General features: G+C 41.9%; 1 long non-coding RNA gene across 1 annotated transcript; it reads right to left on the bottom strand.

Annotated features, from left to right (window-relative positions):
- Positions 1-1,148: 1,148 nt before the first annotated feature.
- On the bottom strand, positions 1,149-16,537 carry LOC127059907 (uncharacterized). Its single transcript, XR_007778257.1, has 3 exons — positions 16,470-16,537; positions 11,842-11,940; positions 1,149-1,771 (listed from the first exon to the last, which is right to left on the bottom strand). It is a non-coding gene; the product is annotated as an uncharacterized LOC127059907 (long non-coding RNA).
- Between the last annotated feature and the right edge of the window lie 1,309 nt (positions 16,538-17,846).

Here is a 17,846-nt window from a genome sequence, read left to right as displayed (position 1 = left end):
GACAAGGGCTTTGCCTGAGGGCAGCTCAGAGCTGCTTCCTTCCCACACTGCTGCTCTGCCTTCCTGCAGCCATTTGGGAGCTGCTCCCCCTTGTTGCTGTGTAACAAACAGGAGCTGCCACTCAGGGTGCTCCTCCTGAAGCCAGGAGCTCCTCCTGGTTCAGAATGGGAGTAGAATGCATTTCAATATCCCCCCTTCACATCAGTGTTGACATGTCTGTAGTTGAGACAGACAAAGCAACACACTCAATTTTCAGAAGGCTTCAAACTGTTTTTATTCCAGCATGCATGCTTTTTATCCATTCTTACAGAGCTCAGCAGTTCACACTTCACTCATTGGGCAGGAGAGACAAACCAAGTGCTCACTGGAACAGGCAGCTCCAGGTTTCTCTTGTTTATCCTTCTTTCTTTCTTGGTTTCTATGTCAGTGACCTTGGTAGGAAATTCTTTCAGGGTAAGCATGGATCCTCTTATCAAACTTCTCTCTGGCTCCCAGAAGTGGCTGTAAAACCTCTTCCACACTTGGCTGTGCTAGGCACCATATAAAGAGCACTGGGATGCTCAGAAGGAGGATTTCTTCCTGGGAGTTGCCAGCTTATGGTGGTGGTTTTCTCACTCTCTAGAGTTTATAGCAGAACTGAGGAGGTGTAACTTGTTCATCTCTCCATTGCAGTGTCCCTCAGTGGGGGCAAAGTGCATGGCTTAAAGACCCCTCATCCCCTCAGTGCTGTGCTAGCCTGGGACACCAAAGCCATTCTTTTCTCTCTGCTTGAACTCAGTTCCTGTCTTTCTTCAGGTGACAAAGTGAAAGATCCCTGGGGAAGTTGTGCTCCCATCAGGCACTTTACCTGATCCAGTATGATTTCAAATCAGAATTTGTCCACTAGTTTTAAATTTAAGTGGCAAGTCAGGATGCTGAGCAGTGGGACTGCACTGTACATGGATCCTACAATTTCCACCTGCTGACCCAGTGACAGCTTCAGTTTCCCTCTAAAATAAAACTGAAATTGGTCTATTGCAAAGGGTCTTCTTCCTTTTGCATTCAGGGAAGAAGAATTGCATTCAGAACAGTGAGGAAACAAATACTAGAAATTTCTTGGTTAGGTGAAATTGATGAATAATTTTATACTCACTCAGCTGCCATTGGAGTGTCTCATGGCAAATTCAGGATCATAATTAAGATGCATAATCTGCAAGATATATTGCTTTAAAAGTTACATATATGAAGTTATTAAACCACTGTTTTCACCAGGTTTTTCTGGAGAAACATTTTCTGAGACTTTGTAGTGTAGACAGCATGTAAAAATATATGAGGTACTTCAAATTATAATAAGGAAAACTTGAGCTCAGTCTTTGGAGGATGAATTGCTAAAACACACATTTCATATTATATTTGCTTATTTGTAGCAAGAATGTTGCAGTTATCATCTATGTAATTATTCACACTATATTGCAAAGAGAATGAGGATTCTGCTTTCCAGACACAGATTTACAGTCCATTAAAGACTTCTGGTTCAGTATACAGCAGGAGATACATCAGGAAACAAAGCTTAATCATCACCATCCTGATGAAAATATTTTGAAGGGTGGAAAGTAATTGAGAAGAGCCTTAGATCTATTTCCTTGTAAAGACTTTGCATTACATTTGATGTCCCCACTTTGCAGCCCTGCCCAGGAAGGTTCTGTGCAATAAGCCTGGATCTGGTGAGCATACTCATACTTTTTAGACCTTGTTGATGTTTCTTCATTACATGCTGATGTCTGCAGTTTATCTGTGTAAAAAAAATGAATTCAGACTGAGCTCTTGCAGTAGACACTGCAGAAAATATATGAAGGTGTATAAAGTTAACTCCTTCAATTATTTGACAAAGAGAATCCCTAAGAATCCAGTGCTCTCTTCCTCCAGCACCTACATTAAAATATTATGTATTGAAAATGGTCACTGCCCAGCCTTTCTAATTCACATACTAGGCACAACACAGACACTTTACAGATCATTATACACCACTTTCTGTTCTGCCAAGCTTCCCAGTCATTTATTGACACTTATTGAAAGTGTTTGAGTGCTCAGAGTTCAGTAGGATTTTCTTTTCCCATGTCGGGTTGGAATAGTTTTTATCAAAATCTGCATCCCAGGAGGGTATGGATGTTTCTGTCCTTATGTGCATACCAGTCCATGGAAAGTTAACCTCTGCTGCCATCCCATCTGTGAAAGGAATGGGTTATTGGGAGTCCTGACTATCCCAAAATGGGAAGTGGGGGAATTCAATTGTAGCCAGGGTCAGAATTTACACTCCAACGCCTGAAATGGCAAAGGACCATCTTTTACAGTCCTAAAGAACTTGAAAAATCACTTTTTAGAAAGTTTTTAGCTTAATTCCTAATGATATGAGGCAGTTGAGAGGTCTGTTTCATTGCACGTACCTTTTGAGACTATTGACAGTTTTAATCCAAATTTAAAAGAGAGGTAGTAGACTATCAAAGCTTTCTGCAAGTTTTATAAACATTGGCAGTTAAGTAATCAAGGAATATTCAAATTAGTGGTATTACCAAGGGAACTCTCCAAATGTGTGTTTTTAATGACAAGCCCCAGTCAGCATTTCTGGGTGGGAACAGAGCTAATGTGGTGAAAAATTATACAAACATAAGGGGGCAAAAATCTATAGGAAACCAGACTTCATCAACTCTGTCTCTTGGGGACCAAGCTATTGTATAGCAAAGCACTGAGATGCTGCATAGATGTGAAACCTCAGTTACAGTTTAGCTTTTGTCTTTCAGTAAAAGAGTGTAATGTGTAGAGACTCTTTTAACATTTAGACAGTGGAGCTGAACAAAACAGAGACCATTGTATGCAATTTCTGTCAAGACTTGTGAATGGTCTGTGTTAGCCTGCCAAATGCAAATGAGAATTATTCATTCATTTAGTCCAAGAGAGAAAATGATATAACTTCTTTGGTTCAATTACTTTACTGTGACAAATAAACAAGGAAGAGAGGACTCCAATATGGCAAATGGTCAGCTTCAGATAGCTGTAAGGGCTGTAGGAGTCACACTGCTCTGATAGTAATGCTAATTTTACATTATTTGCTGGGACATAGTCCTTACATCTTCAAAGGGATTTATATGCTCCCCCAGAAGAAGAAAATCTTGTAGAAGAATTGAGACCCAAGTCTCTCTTATTTGCCTTGGACTTTTAAGGCAAGGATATATTTGTCTTGGTTGGAATGTGGGGTGTTCTCCAGCAGGCTGAGCAACCCTATTTTCTCTCTGCTGTATTTTCAGTCAAAGCACTAATACAATTTTGTACATCTCTGTCATGAAGTAGAGACATTCCAAATGCTGGTCATGGGTGGGAGTGAAAGGGATGTAGAGCTGAAAAGTGCTGGCTAGTTTCCAGCATGTCAGTCCCAAGCACTTTGTAGAAGGAGGCCACAAGGGAAGGGCTCAGCAGCTCCTCTGCACCTCAGCTGATGTGTGTGAGATTCACCTGAGGAGTCAGTAAGGCTCTGGGAAAAAGGTGGGTGAGCTGAGGGGAAGCAGACATGCTGATAAGGTTGACCCTCAGAGATGGACATGGTACAGAATAGCTGAGCACCCCAAAGCAGCAGGTTGGATACCAGGGTGGTGCACTCTCCTGGCTGCTCTCTGTTGCCCAGAGAGGGCAGTCCTGTGTCACTGTGGGGGCTGAGCTGACAGACTGTGCCTGTACACCTACAGGCAGTGGGTCTAATTCAGCCCAGAGGCCAACAAACTGCTACAATAGCAGGCTCTCACCTGAGTGACCTGTCCCTCAAGCTAGAGCTTCTTGGCAAGATATCTGTGCCTCCTGGCAAAGCCTCATGTCCTCAGCAGCACCACGTTATGGCTGGTCACTCAGCACAAAAACCTCTCAGGCATCATACAGAGAGCACAGACCTCCAGTACCTGTAGCTTCAGGCAGGTTTCATCAGTACCCTCTCACTGCAAGCCTTAGTTTAGAAAATAAAAAATAAGGTTTGTTACCTTTGTCTCACAAAGATGTTTTTTTGAAAGATAAAGGACTATTTCGGTTGAAATAGTTATCCAGAAGCCTGATTTGGAGACACACTTTGTTTGTGGTTCATCTTTCTTTCCCAACACTGGTGGGTTACTGTCTTGCCCCAGACCTATCTCCAAAAACGCTCAGATATTTTTGAAGGAAATGAAGTGGGGGCAGCTTGCCCTCTGCTGGCTGCTGGCATCCAGGCATTAGAAGGAACTCCAGACAGGGACTTTGGGAGCTCAACTCGTGATCTGCCTAATTCAGGAATATAAACTGGTTATACCCAGATGGGTGTCGACATAAAAGCCCCTTCTTTAAAGTGACTGCTGTGGGAAGTGGAGTTGTCTGTCAGCAGCCAGCATGAGCAGTAGCATAATCATCCTCTGACTTGAGCTTAAACCATCAGATGTCAGCCTAGTTCTGTCTCCAGGATTTTCAGTGCTGAGTTACACCAGTTACACTTTTCCAACAAGCTCCCTTTCTCTGCCCCACCATGCACACAAGGATGTGCTCCCAGTGAAGTCAACAGCACCTTCATATTCCCTTGGAGAGAAAAAAAAGAAGGGATAGATGGGTAAGTCAGTAATGGCCAGTACTGCTTCCTGCATCTGTCTTTTATGAGATACAATGCACACAAGCTGTGCTCTCCTCCTGCTTCCTTGACCAGTTGCAGGGAAGGTGACCAAGGGTGACACGGTCCTTCCCAGGGCTCCACTGTGCACTGATTAAATACAGCTTGTGCTTCCATACTCCAACTTGTCCTCCCTACAGCTCCTCCTTGTGAACTGGTTCTTCAGCTGCCCCAAATTTGTTTTGCCATGACCTTCTGTCAAAAAGAAAAGCTGTTTCTATAACCCTTATATTTCATGCTTTGATGTGAATCCTGACATTCTTTACCTAAATCCAAATATGCGTTGCTTTTACATTTTTAAAGGAAAAATACTTATCTTGGATCTTAAATGCCTAATTGCATCTGACTAAACAAAGCCACCTTAAAATAGACCCCAGGAGGAAAAGATCCAATTCTTGACCTTTTAAATACCAAATTAAAACAAAACCCTGAAGAAATGAAAGGGTGGCAGTCAACGATGTTACAGTTGCATAGGCTCTGATAGAAAAGTGGCACACATCCAGAAGAGGCCCACAGCAAAAAAGAGGGAACCAGGCTCACATGGAGAGTGGGATAAGGTACTGCAGAAACTGATTTGTATTTGCAAATGAAATTTAAGGACAAGTGTGTGTGTATTCTCTAGTTGGAAGACTATTCATTAAATGATATGAAAGAAAGTGAAGGAGAAAGTAATTATGATGACAAGCAAGAACGCAAAACACTACTGTAATTTTTCTTTAGCTCCCTGAAGACTGCAGGCCTTTGTGTTTCAATGCATGAGCTACTGTTTGGCATGTTTCCTGAACCACTTTGTCTATTCACTTCTTGCAAATGTGAAAGTGCCCAGACTCCCTGGAAAGGCAGCTTTGTTGGAAACCTTTCATTATCAAGGATTAGCTGTTTGGTAAACCTGTGTCCCCTTTAACAGTTTGACGGGAAGTGGCGACTAATGAAGGGCTCATTGTGGTGGTGCTGTGAGTGGGGGACTGGAAGCTGTTTTATTGCTCAGCTTGCAAACCAGGGTCCTTTGTGCTCCCAAGGACTAAAGGGAAACTGAGTCATGCCCTTTGATTCTGCTGAAAACATGTGGTGAAAAATATGCTTTCCTTTCTTGGTGTTCTTGCCTTGTTTGTGGTCTAAAGGCTTTATGCATCTGGGAATTTTGTTGATCTGTTACAGAATTGTGTGTGTAGATTTAAAAAGGCTTGTGTCAATGCCTAAGTACAGCTTACCTGAAACCTCTTCATATAATACCAACATGAAAAACTGAAATAATACAAACCACTAAGTGCCTTTATCACCTCAGAGTGTAGTTGTAAAGCTTTTTAAAGAACCAAAATTTGACACTCTCATCTCATCTCTAGTTGGACAGAAGGCATGGCAGCCAAGTATAGGATTTACATCTTCACTGATAAATTTTCATATGTGTTTTACATCTCAAGAGAGATTTCTTAAAATCCTTTATAAAAGTAATGGACTAGAAATCATTCTCTATGAAAAATGTCCAAATCTCAAACCATGAAAAATACTACCAAAAATCATCATCAGCGTCTCTGATGTCAAACAGGATCCTTTTATCTCTACAATAAATCTTTCTCATTGAAACTCCCACACCACTCATAACCCCAAGGATGCCTAGTGCCTGCAAATGCAAAGGAGCAAAGAAAGGCAGTTCTGTAAACCATGTGGGCAAGAAAACAAAGCCCTACCCACAGCCCCAACCAGGCTCCATGTGTTTGGGGAGGTGAGTGTGGAAGCACCCAGGGAACTGTTAAAGATCCAGAGACTGTTAAGCACCACTGCTGTTGGGTGGAGGGGCCAGGTCAGTGTGGAACTGCTTGTTTTCAGTTGAGAGGAGGCCCCAGGAATATGGAGGCCCTCTGTTAAAGCTAAGCAGGCCAAGTGCAGGGAGTGTCCCTGCTGATCCAGAGTACAGGTGACACAAGTGGTTCCTGCAAAGGGAAGCGTCTCTGGGTGAGTGTTACTGGATCTGTCTGTGCAGGAAGGGCAATCAGGTAACCCAGGGATGTGTGATTGGGGGAGTCATGGAAGAGATTGTGATCTAATGCTGAGTTTTGAACTCGTTATCTGTCCTGAACTCAGAGGCTGCAGGAACACTCATCACGCACATAAATGTGTGTGGTGGGAAATGGCTGGAGAGTGGCCAACAATACAGGGGGTGCTGCAGTCCACATCTCGTGGTCCCACTTCCCAAGCTGTGCCTGACCTCTCAGCTCCACTTGGCTCCACCCATCCACTTGTACAGAACTGTGTGAACACATAAGGATGTTATGTTACTTTTTACTGCTGATCCTCAATAGTTTTTATGTTACTTTTTACTGGTGATACTCAATAGTTTTTGCTGCAAGCATTTTATGTCTTGATGCCAAAGTGGCTCCATACCGTTAAAGTAGAGAAGAGATGTGGTGCTCCTTTTATACATTTTTGGTGTAGGTATAGAAGGGAGCTTTAGGACCCCGGTTCCCAGTACAGTTCAGGGCTTTGTGGTGGTGCAGGGGGACAGGGCACCACCAGGACACAGGAGAGGAGCTGTGGCACCACTGGTGACTGACAGCAGTGGAAATCAGGCTCTCCCTCTTCAAAAACTAAACATTGACCTGCCATGCTGAGCTGCCCCCTCACTGCTAGGTCTTTTCCTCTGTCTTGCTTGGTCTTGCCTCTTTCTTTCTGTGGGGATGGGGGAAAGGAGGAAAATTACTTCCTACCCATAGAGCCCAGTCCCTCAAATGTTTGTGTGCCAAGTTTGAGCCTATTGCTTGCTCACCTGTCCTTGCTGTCCTGAATGTTCAGCCCTTCACCTTGTGTGGCCATGACTTTTGCCTGCAGGTTTGCCCTTGGATAGGGTTTCTGTCCTGGTATTTATAATTTCCTCTGTCATGGACTGAGCTTCTGTGGGCTTCCTGAGACATGACCCCACAGCCATTTCCTATGTGCAGAAGTTGGGGATGGACTGGTGAGTGACTCCAGTGGAGGGCACCAAGCATGGAGCTGCCCAATTAAAGATTCCATTGGTCTCTCTGGAGACAAAATAGTGCCAGCATGTAGCCAAACTCAGAAAGAAGGCAGAGAAAAAAAAAAATTAATTATTATAGTAATTACAACTAGAGAGCCCCTCTCAGATTAACATGGAGAACTTACTTTAAGGTATTGTAAACAATCCTGCTCAGTTTTAGAAGTACTGAACATAAAACCCACTTGTCAGAAACCTGGTGACCACAGAAAGAGAGCTGCTGTGCTCAAGGGGTGTCAGCTGCTCTAGCTCAGCCTCAAAGGGCTCTCCTGCCTCTGGGCAGGGGGCATCTGCTCCCAGTTTGTTGATCCTAGTTCAATCCTTCCTGGATTAAGTCACAAGTTAACCATACACAACCAGCATCAAGTTTTTCCTGCTCGGGGCTGTTCTGCAGAGCCTTCCACCAGAGGGCAGCTGGGAAAAGGAATGTGATGGGCTTGCCTGGCTCAGGATGAGAGCAGCTAATTCGATTCTAATTATTATGCTTGTAACTTCCTCCCTAACCAGATGCAAACCCCTTCAGCCATTTCCAATGGCATTATGCTCAGGGAATGCTTCCCACAATAAAAGCAAAGGCAGTGTTCTTTCCCAATTGCCTCAATATCCATTCTCAGACGTAATCTGAGCTAGAAACAGTACAATTAGTTATTTGTGTTCCTGAATTAGCAAATGATTAAGCTTTAAAAATCCAGTAATGCCTCTGAATGATGTGTTTGCAATCAGTTTATCCCTGAGTTCCATTAATTGCAGATCTGGGATGCTTTGTGCAGTCTATGGTGAGAAGAACAGAGGAGTCAGCAACTTTTTACTCAGCACAGTATCTCCTCTCTCTATGAATTATGTGGACCCACTTTGGAGGCACTTCTAGATATAAAAAGTCTATGGTGAAAAACTATTGTAGGATCACAAGTAACAACAAGTGACAGCTGCTTCCTGGTGTAGTCACACATGAAGAATATAGGGACTGGAGCAAAACTACTTGTGCTAAGTACTTATTTTGCCTTTTCTTGTGATGAAAGAAGCTACTCAGCTACTCAGCTTGGTATCCATCTGCACTACCATATCCCACACTCCCTGTGGCCATGATGTGTGCTTGAGCTGTTACATCTTACAGATAATCACTGAGAACTGAAACAAAAGATTCAGTGTTTTTCAAGCAGAGACAAGTAGCAGCTCTGACCACCCCCTAAGGACTAATCTCAGTGTAATTGTGTTTTTTTTTCTTTTCATACTTTCTCTTTTGCACTTTCTCTCATTTGGTGTCCCTTTTATTTATACTGTTACTTTCTCTGGGGAGAGAGATTTGCCCCTCCGTCTCATGTTGAGGCTGAATTCAGCTAAAGTCAATAAGATCTCTACTGCACTAATAGTAATTCTTACTGTGGAAGTGAATAGGACTTCAGAGAAGCTGGAGCTAGATGATCTGGCAATTGAAATATTATTTCAAGGTTTTCATGTCTCATGTTGTAGATGAGAAGCTATGCATCTATCACAAAGGTAACAAAAACCTCTTTGTTATGGCAAATTCCTCTTCCTCCAGAGATACCACCCATGTGAAACCTGAATGTCTGTTATTTCCAAAGTTTTAATGAAGACCTTGCATTGAACTGAGACCAGGGTATGTACTCCCAGAGCTGAAGACATTCTGCTGCTTGTTGCCTTCTTTTTAGGTTTAACTGGGAGCTGGACATTTACCTACCCCTGATGCCTCTTAGTGTGTGATCTGGTGTCTGATGATCAGGACAAACACAGAAGACAGTTGGCAGGAACATCATCCCCAGGTGAAAACAGGTTTGAGACAGATGGATTTGGAAAGAGTAGGGGGATAGGAACCTAAAAGAAAGACCAGTTAACTTCAGAGGCATGCAGAAGAAGTGAGAAACTTGTTCCTGTCAGTTTACCTGACTGAGAAACAGCAGAAGATCCTTTCCTCCTGCAAACCCAGAGTGGTACCCAAATGAGGCCATGGGTTCTGCAATGGCTGCCTGCTGGCAGGGGAGCATGGGCTGTGCAACTCCCCACCAGCCTGCCCTCACTTCTCCATGGACACATGGCTATTTGGTGTCTAATACAGTTGCTTGTTCCCTCTTTGTAACCCAAAGACAATAATAAACTCAAGTCTTAAGTGAGTCCTGTCCATCCCTGTGTTAAGTGAAGCATGGGACTTGTGAAACCCATTTATATTATATAGTTAAGTTTCTACTCAAATACAGAAAGTCAACTTCATTCTGGTGATTCTTAGTGTCTGAGAGCCTCATTTTGAAACCTGCTTTTAGTTTTCCATGTTTTTACTTTTCAGTTAAATCAAGACAGCTTTTTTTCCCCATGGGCAGGTGGACTGAAAGAAATTGTATGGGTGACTCCTTGTTTTCTAAAGGGCAAACTGACTTAAAAATTTCTTCCTGTATCTCTGCACAGGAATGCCAAGGAAGTATTGTAAGAAGGACTGCTGGAGAAACAGAAGAGAGAACTTCTGAGAAGATACAGTGCCACACTGAGGTCAGAGCCACTTCTTTTTGAGTTGGGATTGTGCTTTCATTCATGGTGTAGTCAGAAGAGCTCTTTGCAGGGACTGTAATCATCCGTGTTCCAACAGTTTAAAGCAAATTCTGTCTCCTTTACATGGGGATATTTGAGCATCACAAGAAAATGTTCAGAAAAAAAATCTATTTCAACATGATTCACATCAGCTTTAAAAGCTGCCAGTCGTCTTTAAAGGAATTTTGGAACATCCTTCAGTGGAAAATTAATTTTATAGCATAATTTTTCTATCAATCTCTAACAATACCAAATACACAAATATAAGTTCACTCACTCCTTATACGTATTATGATAGGTTTTAAATTATATGACGGTACAATAAATTTTATATACAGTGTAACAAAAGTTATTTATTGATTCATCTGAAGACAATGCAACTTAAAGTTGTTCAGCCCTTCCTAGGATTGTCTGCCACATAGATACAGCTCAAAAACTACAGCTCAAAAGTTCAAAGCAGCAGTGGAAATATTTTTTGCATGACTATGAGCTGTGGGGAATTAGCTGTTGTTTGCATCTGTCAAACAATGAGATTCCAGAACTGAATCCTTTTTTTCATCTTAAATTGAATTGGATAAGTTGATGTCTCAAGCCTTGTACCTGGAGCCCTGTTTGATGCTGGTTTTACCAGTTCATTTCATTAATTTTAGTAGCATTATGTAGCCTTGTTTTATGAAGGTTCATATTGCTCCCAGAGCACTCACACCTTTCTGTGTAATTTGTGCCTCCACTGCCATAGGATGTAAGTGCCTTCCATTCTCTGTGTTTGCTGTTCCATTAGAGCAATTCAGGGAGGCACAATTATCCTTGAAGGGAGGTGCAACATCTATGATACAGCTTGTCTCTGCTCTGTCTTTTCACATAATTGTTCTATTTAAAAGCTTGGTCCAGTTCTTGCATTTTGCTTCTTCTCTGTTTCTTATTTGCTACACCTCTGCTCTTCCCAAAGCCACGAAGTTCCTCAGTTTCCATATGTATGTCTTTCCTGCTTTCTCTAGTTTGGCTTTTGTCTCTGCTTCCAAAAGTGTGGTGTATAAACTAGAGCAAAGTTTCCGAGGTCTAAAGGATACTTACAAGAACATCTCATGTATTGTTCTTGGAATTTGAAATAAATGAACTTTACAGCTCACAAAATGAATGTGGTGATGCAAGTGGGACCATAAAAGCATGTGGCCAGGAAAGCTCCTTTCTGCCATGTTCCCTTCCTGCCCATGGAAGAGTTCACACTCTCTGTAGCTTAAACTGATTCAGCTTAAAAGGCAAATCTGTATGGGGAGGGAAGAGGAGATGTGTAGATCTCTCAGGGAGTCTTGGGGGGAGACTTAGTTTGAGAAGTTCAATTTAGAACACAACAAAAATGAAAAAATGGGCCTATCACTAAATTCTGGGTAAGACTAAGAGGAAAGCTTGTCAGCCAGTGTTGCCAGTGGTCTGTTGGCCTGCTTATGGCCTTTCCTAGCAAGCAGCCATTCAAAGTTATTAACATGCAGTCTCTTCATTTGAGCAATTTTCTGTCAGTTTAAAACCTGTGAATTTTCTCCTAAACTCAGGAATTTTGAGGTGCAGATGCATAAATGTATCCCCTTTCCTGTGTTCTCCTCACAAGAACCAGAACATCAGACAACATCCTGGACATTCCTACCTTTGAAAATGCAGAATGGTAAAACTGGTTTCAAAGAGCTCCTGTCTGAGAGAATACCACTCTTCAAACATCCTGGATTTTAAATGTTTCTGCTGCTCCCTGGGAAAATAAGTAGTAAAACAAGCTAGTGTGGATGTGAAACCAGTTACAGAAGTGAGTTACCTACACATAAGCAGTCTTAAAATGTGGGGTTTTTCACATAATGAAGTAATTTCTGTTTGCTTTCAACATGAGAGCTGATGATCCTTTCCTGTTGGAAAGTTGTAGCAAGTGTTTGGGAAGGTGAGGGCCTTGGTGTTTCAGTAACTGAGCAGCTTCATCTCACTTCCTTTACCTGATCCAGAAGGTGCTGATTTACAAGCAAGTTCAGACCTTGCAAACAGCATTGAGGATCCCTTGAGCTCAAAAGGAATATTCACATTTCTGGCATGTCAAGAGAGGAGAACGCTGCTTCTGGTGAAAGCTGCACATCATATTTTAAACCCAAACAGTTTATGAGTCCTGACCCCTGTTTGAAAACAGGGGTCCTAAAAGAAATCTGTGAAATGACAGCTGAGGTCACCAGCCACTTCACAGAGCTTTAAGAGCCTGTCTCTAGTGGTCCTGTTTCAAAATTTTTTGATTAGCCTTACAGTCTTTACAGATCCTCTCTCCACAAAATGAAATTAGTTATTGATTCAAACCCACCATGGGCATTTATGGTTTGCCAAAGTTAGGATTCATTGGAAACATTGCTTTCATTTCTGTTTAGGGCTCCCTAAGCAAGCAAATTTTCCTGGAATAATGCAGATTATCAGTGGAACTCATAGGAAAATTTGTGTTTCCTGAAATCATATCTCATATCCATTCACTGGTTTGCAGGAAATGGAAGGAAAGGGCTTCAGCAATAATGCAGAGATGACCCACATAGGCTTATGTGATAAAGGAAAAAGCTGTGGAGAAATTCAGATTGTTTTTCAATCCTCCTTTTCCTAGCTGTTGTTCAAGTGGATGTTACCTACAGAACCTGGGATCCTTGGAAGCAGAAACACAAATACTATTACTTAAAATAAAAATTGCATGGAGTTTAAATGGAATCAAACCAGTCTTGTGTGTGCTTTGAACTACTGGTAGGAGAATAATAATCCATAGAAAGAGCTGTGCTGCAGCTGCTGACATGAAAATGATCAGGGTATAAAAATGTGTAATACAGATAGCATTAATATTGCCTTAATTAGAAGTTGCTTACTTGGAGATAGCAGATAAATAGAGATACAGTTTCTTGAAGATTAAAAAAAAAAAAAAAAGAGTAGATTTATGCAAGGAAAGAGTTGTCCAAAGCTAAAATGATTTACTTGAGGAAGGGTCCCAGCATTATATGATGGAAGCTATTTAATTTAAAGCAACAGAAGACACAGATGTTTTCCGTGTGGATGTAGAACTGTAGTCAATTAGAAAACCAGAAATTAATTTTCCCAGTTTGAACTGGAAATATCGAGAATTAATTTAATCCTGAATGACTTAGATCAAATATAGGGAAGCCTTTATTTTCTAGTACACAGTACTTCAGTACAATAGTTGGGAGAAGAGTTTCCAGTATTATTATTTCAACAGTGTTGTCAAGACATGAAGCAACATACTGCTTTCCTGGTCTGTCAACACTGTCCTAGGAAGTGTGAACTAAAGTGAACTTCTATTTGTAGGAAAGATTGCTGGGTGAGATTTTCCTAGGAAACCAGTACATAGCTCAGATGGGGAAAAAAGCAATAAAATACTGTTAGCACCAATTTGCAGTGAAGGCAAGATGGCAGATGGAGAGCACAGCAAAAAGGAAGTTGGCTGCTTTCCACGACACTCTACAGCTTTCACTGTCCTGGGGCTGTGCAACTGGTTTTCTGTGCATGGAGCAGATGGGATAAACAGGCTTAATCTTGTTTTTCTTGATGTTGTGACTCACCTGAGCTTTAGTATGTGTGATTTGGAGACCATGGTTAAACAGTAAACACTGAGAGGATGTAAGGATTGAGACACCCTGTAAGTCAGTGAACAAAATGGGACACCCTGGAAGTCAGTAGACAGTCCAGTGTGGTCTGGCCCATAGCTGAGAGCCTGAGAAAAACAGATTTTCTAATTTGATATATTCCACAAGCACATGGCTGTTTTCTTGGAACCATTTTCAATCTGTATCACACTCTGTTGGAAAGAACTGGTTTTGTGGGGAGCTAAAGGGAGCATCTGACAGGCTATGGAACTGGTAGCTAACCCTTAATGACTCAGAAGAAAGCTTTGTGTCCTGCCTTGACTTAAAGCTAAATCATAGACAATCAAGCTGGTCTCAGTCCAATTACTAATGCCAAACAACATGAAGCTTGGGATGCACTGACATCTTCCCAGTTTGAAACATTCACATTTCTTGCCTAAACTGCACTTTTTGGGACAGCATTCTCCCTTATCCTGACCTGCTCTGCTTTTACTGCTGGTTGGAAAGAGATTTTTGCAGGTTACTTCTGCAAGACAGACTCAGTGCAGTGGACAGGAGAAGCGATGATCAAAGCAAGTTTAGTGCTGACAGATGAACATGCACAAGCTTGAGCTTGCAAGTGCTTAGAACTGCCTTGGTGAATAGGCAAAGGCAAACCAAAATATTCTCATTGTCTGATATGCACACTGGGGAAAAATTGGCTTATTATTGTAAAAATGTTTTAAACTATTCTTCATGGCTGAATTTTTTTTTATTATGCTTTGAGCTTTCAAAGGGATTTAAAATATTCTACAGCAGTGTTTCCAAACGTAAAACATGATGAATCCTCTACAAATGGCTCATTTTAGAACATAGATTTTCCAGATTTTTCAGCTTGTTTTTGTGAGGAAAAAACCACATGGTGTGGTGCAGAATCAGTTCTGCAGCTGTAACTGCAACTGCTCAGCCTAATCCATTCATGGAGCTTTATTTTTATTTCACAAATTCATTAACTTGGTCTTGACTGCAGAGCTGAGGAACTGATGGCTACAGGAGCAAGTGAGGCTGGCAGTCTGTGAGCTTCCCTCTCCCTTCTTTCTGCACTCTGCAGATCTAGGCTGCAGCAGCCCCTGATGTTGCAGCTGTCACCTGCCTGCAGCCTCAGACATTTGCACTGAACAGGGCACATTACTGTCTATAAATTAAGTTCTGTGACATGACCTAGTGAGGGTTGCCTGGGACTGTTCTGATGCCTGACCCATTCAGAATCCTAAAATGCTCAGGTTAGTGTGGGTTTGGGAGCTTTTGACTCCTGCCCATGGAGGTGTTGCAATTTGCCATTTGTAGGATGACTCAAATACCAGGTCTTGACTTGCAAATAACAACTGGGAGTAAGTTGCTGGAAGGAATTACTCCTAGAACTATTTGTCTTTAATTGTTGCTAAATGCCATGCCATGCTAGGTAAAGAGATGCCTATTTCTTGTTTTAATCTGCCATTTTCTCACCTGTATTGGACAGTTTGTGTCTGGGGGATTTACAGGAAAAGAGCTCTTGGTAGAGGCTGAGCAACACCTGGGTTTTGCAGTGGTGGGTAAGTGGCAATGCCAGCCAAGGAGTATGCAGCACACTGGGTGTGCCCAGTTCTTAGACATCCAGCTAGTTCTGTGGAAGGGTGGCAACATGTATTGCTCAGTTTCTCTGTTAATAGAAAAAAACTGCTGAGTTCTCTTTATAAAAAACTGATTGCAAGGCAGAGTTTTGAAGATATTTGTGAAAAAACTACCTACTCAAAAGAGCTAAATCTATCATGAAGAAGTAAATCAGAAAAGCCAGGAAATCATCTGGATGATATAATGCTGCAGGAAGAACACATGCAAGAGGGCAGGTACTGAATGAATATTGAAATTAGTCTAGAAAATGTGTACTGTGATTTCTTTGAAGACTGGTACCATATTAACAAAGCAGGAAGCAGGAAAGCAATCTGGTCATCAATCTTTATTAAAGGAATCCAGAGCACTATTGTTTCTTAAGCCTGTGTTCACAACACTCTGTGCTTACAGGCTCAAAGCCTTGATCTGCATTTATATTTTCAGTGTAAAGTGTAGCAATAGATGACAATAATGCCATATTTGTCTCTGACTATACAATCTAGTCTGTGTTGTATAGCTATTATCTATGTATACATCATCTAATTACAGGGGCTAGAAGTGAAAGCATACTAATGCATGTAAGTGTTGACACCTTGGTTGAAAATATGCTGGTTAACAAGAATAGCATTTTGATGTTAATGAAAAGAATAATTGTACCAAAAGTACAAGTACTTTGGGTTTTTTTCTCAGTTTTGAAGTATTTCTTGACTGAAGAACTGACCCATCTTGAATAACTAACTTGTGATGTCAGGAAGAAAGCTCTAGACTTTCTCACCCCACAAAGGTCAGTTGTGGGATCTCATCAGAGACCCAGCAGTTTGTGGGAATTTCTGTGTTATGTGTGCACTGTCTATTCCTGGAATGGTTGCCAAAGTGCTCTTCCTACAGACAAACCTCTCCATAACAACTCTCCCTCTGCCTCACTTATTACACTTTCTGGATTAGAAATCTAAATGCCATGAGCTTTTGTGTTATCTTAGATAACTCGAGTTCTATCATCATCACAGCACAAGGATTTCATATTATCAGAGCTTCCTACCTGCTTGATGTTCCTCACAGGCAGCTCCTCTTCACACTGACTTCTCCATGTCCTCGCAGCAATCTGACTCTCCTCCCTCCTCTTTCCTTACTCTTATCTAGCACTAGTTCTTATTGATTGCAGGTGTGGCCTGTTAAGATCAGGCCCACCTCCAGTCTTCAGCAACGAAACAGCTGCAACTTATTGGGGGACAAGATCACCCTCTACACTTTTGAAATAGTAACATTGTCCTGACCAGAATATATCACCTAATAAAAGAATATTGTCCCATTCCCTGTCTTATTGAATCTCCCCAGAGGCTTTCTTTGATCAATTTCAGAACAGACTGGCCCTCAAAACAGGACAAGGACTCTGATCTGACAGCAATCCTTTAGCAGCCTTCATATTGGCTGGCTTGGTTTTCATTCTCCCATCAGACTGGCAATGCCTACTGCTGGGTCATGTCTCTGTGTGCCCATGTTCCTGATGCCTTGACATCTGACATTGCAGAGTTATGACTTCTGCTGTGTCACTGCCTCTCACCTCGCTGGGGGTGCCAGCACTTCCTTGGGGGATGCAAAGACACAAAAATGGATTTTATGTCCCATGCAGGGTAGGTTTGGGGTGATGGCTGGGACTCTCATTTGTATGACAGTAATCCTTCCATCCAGGCAGAGAAGGTTTTAATGGCACACTTGAATCTGATATAATGGTTATAACTCTGAGACAGTTGGCATGAGTTCCTGAATAACTCTGAGAACAAAAATATTGGAAGTCTGCTTCATTATGCCCTGTCATTTTCATCACCTTCATGTGATAAACACCCCTCTGCCACTTACCTGGCTGGGACATTCTGGAGAATAGTGGGTGGAGAAGCCACTCATGCTGCTTCTTACAAGCTGACCACCAGCAGGGCTTCTCTCCAGGCACAGGAGAAATCCCTACACAGGAGAAGCCTACTTCCACACTGCACTTAGCTCTCCATTTGTTTCACTTGTTCAGAGTGTATTTAGGGTAGAATTATCATTTGGGACCTCAGCTCTTCTATTCTGGACTTCCTCTGAACTCAGTCAATTCTTCTAGAAAATCTGTTTGGAATTCATTTCACTGGCTTTATTAGGGCCAAAGGCAACTCTTGACCAGTGGTTAATTTATCTCTTTTTTTGCAAGGGATTTTTAAATGGACATGAATAAGGTATTTTCTAAACCCATAGTATGAGCTCCCTATTGGACTAGACTGAGAGGCAGCTAATTCTGTGTTGCCCATGCCTCTAGTTTAGAAAAGAACTCCAGAGATCCAACCAGCTCTGAATTAACCTGGCAAGATTCATAGCAAGGCTCCTGGGTCTCCCAGCCTGGGCTCAGTCTTGAGTTGAAGTATCAAACTGGAGTAAAAAT

The sequence above is a fragment of the Serinus canaria genome, chromosome 9 (genome assembly GCF_022539315.1).
Source record: "Serinus canaria isolate serCan28SL12 chromosome 9, serCan2020, whole genome shotgun sequence".
Classification (NCBI taxonomy): domain Eukaryota; kingdom Metazoa; phylum Chordata; class Aves; order Passeriformes; family Fringillidae; genus Serinus; species Serinus canaria.
This window is presented reverse-complemented; position numbering and strand designations above follow the sequence as displayed.